Source organism: Octopus bimaculoides, chromosome 13, assembly GCF_001194135.2.
Source record: "Octopus bimaculoides isolate UCB-OBI-ISO-001 chromosome 13, ASM119413v2, whole genome shotgun sequence".
Lineage (NCBI taxonomy): Eukaryota > Metazoa > Mollusca > Cephalopoda > Octopoda > Octopodidae > Octopus > Octopus bimaculoides.
Window position 1 is genome coordinate 51,363,780 of NC_068993.1, and position 7,302 is coordinate 51,371,081.

The window sequence follows — 7,302 nt, forward strand, 5'->3', positions numbered from 1 at the left end:
TATATATATATATATATATATATGCATACCTTGTGGTAGATCTGAGAACAAGGTGGATAATGATGAGCTGGAGACTGTAGTGGGAGCGGAAACATCTCAAACTACGCGTGAGTTAGCAGCAAGGTTTGATGTTTCGATTCCAACTGTATTGGACCATCTGAAACAAATCGGCAAGGTAAAGAAGCTGGACAAATGGTTACCACATACACATAAACTGAACGAGCATCAAATTACACGTCGTCTTGAAACTAGCTGTTCTTTGCTGTCACGGCATAAAAGCGAACCATTTTTGCATCGTATTGTTATGTGTGAGGAAAAATGGATTCTTTTCAACGGTGGTTGGATAGAGACAAAGGGTCAAAACACAACCTCAAAAAGAAAATTCAGCAAAATAACTAACGGTGTCTATTTGGTGATCCAGCGCTGGTGTCATCCACTACAGCTTCATGAGACTTGGTAAGTCAATTACAGCGGATGCATACATCAACCAATTGGATGAAATGATGAGTGAACTTGCAATTACACAACCGAGATTGGTCAATAAAGACAAGCCAATTCCCTTGCAAGACAATGTTCGACCACATGTTGCACAAAGAACGCTACTCAAGTTACAGGAACTGAAGTTGGAAGTACTCTGTCATCCACCATGTTCACCAGACTTTGCGCCAACTGACTATCACGTTCTTCATACATTAGACAACATTTTGCAAGGAAAAATCTGCAAATCTGAAGAAGATGCAAAAACAGCCTTTCGTGATTTCTACACCTCTTGCTATCAAGAATTCTTCGCACCTGGCATAAATAAGCTCCCGATAAAATGGCAAAATTGTGTTGATAATTTAGGTGCATACTTTCATTAACTGCATTGCTTTTTTTTTTAGATAAAGTAAAATAAACTTTTTGTTCAAAATCGGACATTTCATTCGTAATGACCTGATATATATATATATATATATATATATATATATATATATATATACATACATACACGCGCACGCGCGCACACACACACACACACACACACACATACACATATACATATATAATTACATGGTATGAACCTAGCAGGAAATATGCAATCAGACAAATTTGGAGATCCTTTGTAAATATTTCTTAACTTAGATAGCTTTTAATCATTTTCTTTCTTTTGTTTTTCTCTCTTCTTGTGTGTGTGGTGGACTACACAATGATTCCTAGATCTATTTTATTCTTGTGGTCTCGGTAACCAAAAATAGCTCTATTTTACAGTTTTTGGTACTTTTCAGTGCAGTGTGTCACTAGACACAAGACAATTCTGATAAATAAGTTAAATTCAGCCTTTTATTAAGTTACTAATTAAGAGGATGTATGCAAGTTTAACTAGATGTCAATTAGTTTGTGCATACAATCCATCCCACCTACGTCACTTTTTTACACTCTCCTAAAATCCAACACACACATCACGAATTAAGGTCTCTACTACCATCACAACTTCTACAACAACTACTACTACTATTACAACTACCACAACCACCACCACTACTTCCGTCACTGCTAGCCTTAGCGTTCATCCATGCCATCAACGCAACTACTGCCAATACGATCGCTGGTTCAGTACCAACAAAACCATCACCGCCATGACCACTACCAAACACGACTGTTCATTACAACCATCACCAATGCCACTAGCACTATCACTGTCGTGACTACAGGTCACACTATTATCACCCCCACCCCCAGAGCCACCAAAACCATCATCGCTACCATGGCCGTTACCACCACCTCCACCACCACAAGAATTTAGTAGCACCGCAGCCATCAATACCACCACTAATAAGACTTAACAGCTTATAATATTAGGACCAGACGACAACTACTACAACACACCCACGTCATCACAACTCCACACCACCACTTCTACTACGACCATTACTACTCCTAACAACAACAACAGCAACTGCATCCATACTAAGCCGTAGTCTTTAACACCACTCTACCAACATCCGTGAAATATGTTTTCCCTCACAACGTTAAGTGTTTATCTTTAATTCCTTTCCCTACCTCCACCCTTCTAATTTCCTGTGTCTCTCTCTATTTGTTCTCTACTCCTAGTATCCTCCTCAGTCCACGATCAGTCCGTCTGATACTCGGAAATTGCCGGGCATTAAAGGACGTATTTTAAGACACTTCCGGTAGTTTCACTTTAACCTACAAACAGAAAAAGAAAGAAATTCATACAAACTAACAAAAACACAAATAAAACAAAAAAATAAATGGAAATCTCATCAAAAATTTAATATGAAAACCTCTCTTCCTCCATCACTACCCAACAACAATAATATTATTGTATGTGGCCGTTGCGTTAGCTAGATATAGTAACCGAATCGCTTTCATTTTATGTCTTGCAGTAAAAAGAGAGACAATTTATAATATATTGTAATCGTACATTTAGTTGACTATTTTATTTTAATGGTCTATGGTTTTTAAGTTCTATAGTTCATGGGATACCAATGTCCATTTTGGTAATTCTTCTCTTGTTTTCTATATTTTATTTGTAATTTTTATGTTTCATAGCTATTTGTGTGTGTGTAACCATTTGTGGTTGAGATCAATTGTTTGTATCTATATTTTGTAACAATAAGTAGATGCGGACTTGATAGACATATTGCACTAACGATGCGCCATTGCTTCCTGTCAATTAATTGCGACGCAGTGCTTATGTTGTTAAAGCTGTTGACACCGCCGATTGAATGGTATCAATCAGGTGTCGAAACTTTAATGATATATATTAGGCAACTCAGGATGGGTGGTACATGCTTAATGTACTTGTTGATAACTGTGACCCATCTATGCCATTTTTTCATCGTGGTTCTAATTTGTCCTTCCCTAAAATTCTAGATCTTAGTAGGCACGTAGTAAAGGTATTCGGCTCATGATCGTAAGTCGTTAGTTCGATTCCCCGCTGCGCTTTGTGTCCTGGAGAAAGGCACTTTATTTCACATTAATCCAGTCCACTCATGTAGCAAAAATGAGTTGTATTCGTATTTCAAAGGGCGAACCTTTTCACATTCTCTGTCATGTTGGATCTTCTCGAGACGTGCGTTAAGGGTACACATATCTGTGGAGTGCTCAGTTCTACTTGTATTTCAAAGTCGCATTCTCTATCACCTTTGGATCTCCCTGAGAATGACATTAAGGGCACAGGTGTCTGTGGAGGGCCCAACCACTTGCACGTTACTGTCATTAGCAGAGTGTTCTTTCGAGGATGGGATGGACTTCAATACTCATCGTCCAAAGCGAGAGAGTGCCAGTTATGTTAGATCTTGTGGGGGTCAAAATTATTAAGGGAACGTTTGGTTTCTTAGTTTATGGTGTAATTTTATCATATATATTATATCATACATGAATAGATATTGCATGGGTCTCCTTTATTCTGTTTCTAATTCTTGAAAGAGTTTTATTTGCTTATGGATTTGCAGTTTATGGAAGTTTTGAAGCATGTATTGCATCGAAGAAAAAAGACACAAGCGTCACGGATGGAAGACATTTGACGACAAATCCTTTTACAAGGATGACCGGCCAATAAACAATAGCAACTGCAGCAAAACTTTGGCTCGTGAAAATATTACTTATTTGACGGGCTTCTTGTAGCATGAAGGTTATAACCATAGCCATCAAATTGGCAGATGAAATTTTCTTTGATCAAAGCAATTCGGGAGTATTGTTGTTGGTGTGGGTAAGCATTGAAGTTAACGGTGGTACTGCGGCTGCTGGTGATAGTAGAGATGGTGGCTGTGGTGATGATGGTAGTGGTGATAGTATTAATGTTTGTATTGGTGGTTGTGGTGGTGGTGGTGGTGGTGGTCTTGATAATGTTGATGGCGATGGCAATTGTGATGGTGTTCGTATTCGTGGTAGCTATAGTGATATTGTTGATATTGGTGGTAGTTGTGTAATGGTGGTGGTAGTAGTGAGGATGGTAGTAGCGACGGTAGTAGTAGTAGTAGTTGTTGTTGTTGTTGCGGTGGTGGGGGTGCTAGTGGTGATGGGTGTCATGCTACAGGTGGTGATAGTAGTGGTTGTAACGGCGAAGCTTATAGTGACGGAGAGGATAGTCTTGGTGATAGTGGTGATGGCATTGATTGAGGTGGTGGTGATGGCAATGGAGGTGATGACGGTAGAAGTGGTAATAGTAGTGATTATAGTGGTGGTGGTGGTGGTGGTGGTTTATATATTAATATTTAGCAATTCATTTGTGATATAACAGATATTTATCTAAATGAAACACGACTCTGCGATTAAGACATTTTGCATCGCAACCATAGCGTTCCGGGTTCAATAACGGTGCGAGAAACATTGTGTAAATGAATTCTCACCGTTTTTTCTCCTAGTTGACCATGGCTCTGCAATTATATAAATGTTAATTGTGCATAAAACTCCAAACACACATAAACACACACATACATACATGTAACATTGTGTGTACGTACGTACGTATGTATGCATGTATATATATATATATATATATATATATATATATATATATATATATATATATGGATATATAGTTGTGTATGAATAACTCATATTATATATATGTTTGTATATATATATGTGTGTGTGTATGTATGTATATGTGTATATGTATATGTATATATTGTATGATTCATACAATCACATAAATTTGTCAACCTGAAAATTGTCAGCAAATTAAAACCGTTTATATTTATAGCCTTTCAGGTATACACATACTAAATACTCCCTTGTGAACAGTCATCGTTTAAATAAATACTTCAGCATCATTCACAGGCAAATAATTAGATGAGACATTCAAACTATTTATCCCATCTAATTGCGAAATTAAGTGTTCCAAAGACATACTCTGTGCTTCATATATTCCTAGGAACTTCCTCTTACTGGATTTCTATGTATGTTGGACATCAAAAATATATTTACAGAGTTTCAAGACAAACTAATACCATCTAATAATTGCCTCTATTTTAGACGCAAAAAAGCGTTTAATTTATTGGTTTCAGATTTTGACATAAGGCCAGCAATTTCGTGGAAAGGGTTAAGTCCGTCATATCAACCCAGTGCTCAAACGGTACTTATTTTATCGACCCCGAAAGAATGAAAGGCAAAGTTGACCATCGCGTAGTTTGAACTCTCTTTAAAACGTTTACTATATTAAAATTAATTTCAGTTTTCGTGGTAGAAGCAAATAAGTAGAATTGTTAGAATTTCGAAAAAACAAACAAGAAAAAAATTATTTGAGTTCAAATCTTACCGAGATCGACTTTGCGTTTCCTTTTTTCTGGTCTAATAAAATAAGGTACCAGTGAATCACTCGGACCAATGTGATAGCTATCGCTTCAAAATTGCTGGCTTTGTGCTATAGTTTGAAACAATAAGATGGGGTGCAAGCAGAATGTTTAACACGCTGAACAAAACGTCCGCAACATCTCCTCCGGCATCACGTTCTGAGTTCAAATTCCTCATTGGTCGAATTTGCTCTTCATCCTGTCGGGGTCAATAAAATAAGTGCCAGTACAACACTGGGCTTGACTAGCGCTTTCAAGCCTTGTAATTATAATTTTACGCTAAGGTGCCTAGTTGGCATAATCGTTAATGCGTTGGACGAAATGCCTAGCGATATTTCTTTCGGCTTCTTTCGTTGAGTTCAAATACCGCCGTGGTTTACTCTGCACTTTATCCTTTCGAGATTCATAAAGTGAAGTACTACTCGTGTACTGGGTGGAGATATCTACTTACCTTTACGCCTTAAAATTGGTACCAAAATTAGAATTATTTCACGTTTGTTAAATTTTCTAGATTTATTTGTTCTATAATTTGTATTTGTAGATTTGGCAACGTATTTTAACCCTCCTTTCAAACTGCTCACTTTTACAAGTGAAGTAGAGCATGGTGATACTGCGTTAAATATTTTATCAAATGATAAGGAATTTTTCGGCATATGTTACTGATTAGGCTCCTTGTAATTAAAGGTGGGCGGCTGGAATGCGTTTTTATATATACTAACAATTACGTCAGAAACACATGAGTGTTATATTTAACGTTTTGTATCGGATGTAAATAATAATGATAATGATAATAATATTAATAATGATAGTAATAATAAAATACTAGAAAGTAAGAAATATAAGATGTTGTGGGACTTTAACATTCAGACTGACAAAGTAATAGAAGCTAGAAGGCCTGATTTAGTAGTAGTAAATAAAGAAAAAAGAAAGTGCCAGATAATTGACTTTTCAGTCCCAAATGTTGAAAAATTCACTTTGAGAGGTAAAGAAAAAATTGTAAAATATCAGCAAAGTATGAAGACATTGGTTTCAGTGTTGTTGAAGACTTTGAAGATATTTGATGTTTTCTTTATCTAAATTGTACCTATCCATGTCATGTCTTGGGAATTTTATAAGCCATTTTCTCTGCATAGTGGTTTGCTAGTATGGTTGGTTATATTACTTAGCCTATCATATATAGTTCTATTGGTTTACAAGTCTGTTTCATCGTGCGATCCTTGCACGAGCTATTCGTTGTTCAATTTGTATCACAATACGTAAACTGTTTTTGATAGTTTGGGATCACAATTATTTGAAAAGGCTACAACAAAGCAGAAAGAATGTACGTTACGTAATATATATTCCTTAATAAAACTAAATTCTTTTTCGTTTGACTTGTACTTCACATCATTACGATCTTCAAACGAAAATAACATCTTACGGTATTTAGTTTAGATTTAGATACAAAAGAGGAATAAGTTCATTCTTCTGTCTATGGCTACAGTTTAAATTGGCGAATTTCTATTAGGGATTTGTCTACGTTTGCCATGATTTCATTTGCCAATTCATTGATATTCTATTTTTCGCTAGGTCTGATAGAAGCAGCGAAAAATATCTCTGAAATAAAACTCTGAAAGCATGAGAAACATTAAGATATTGTTGTTCGAGATGCATCGGTTCTCACTGACAAAAAATGTTAAGGATGGAACTTTTTATATCATATGACTTCAATTCCAACATTGATACGGAGCCCAGTAAAAACAATGTACAGGCATGGTATGTCGACACATGATTTAAGTTTGTGCTTAAGTTTGTGTGGATGTCTATGTTGACAAAGATTTCGAATGCCTTTATGGAAGCATTCATCATATGAGAATAAATACTCAAAGCATTTAGAGATGAAATCCAAATACGAGTTAACACTCACACATAAGCGCGCACACATGTATGTATGTATGAATGTAAATATGCATGTGTGTATATATATATATATATATATATATATATATATATATATATATAT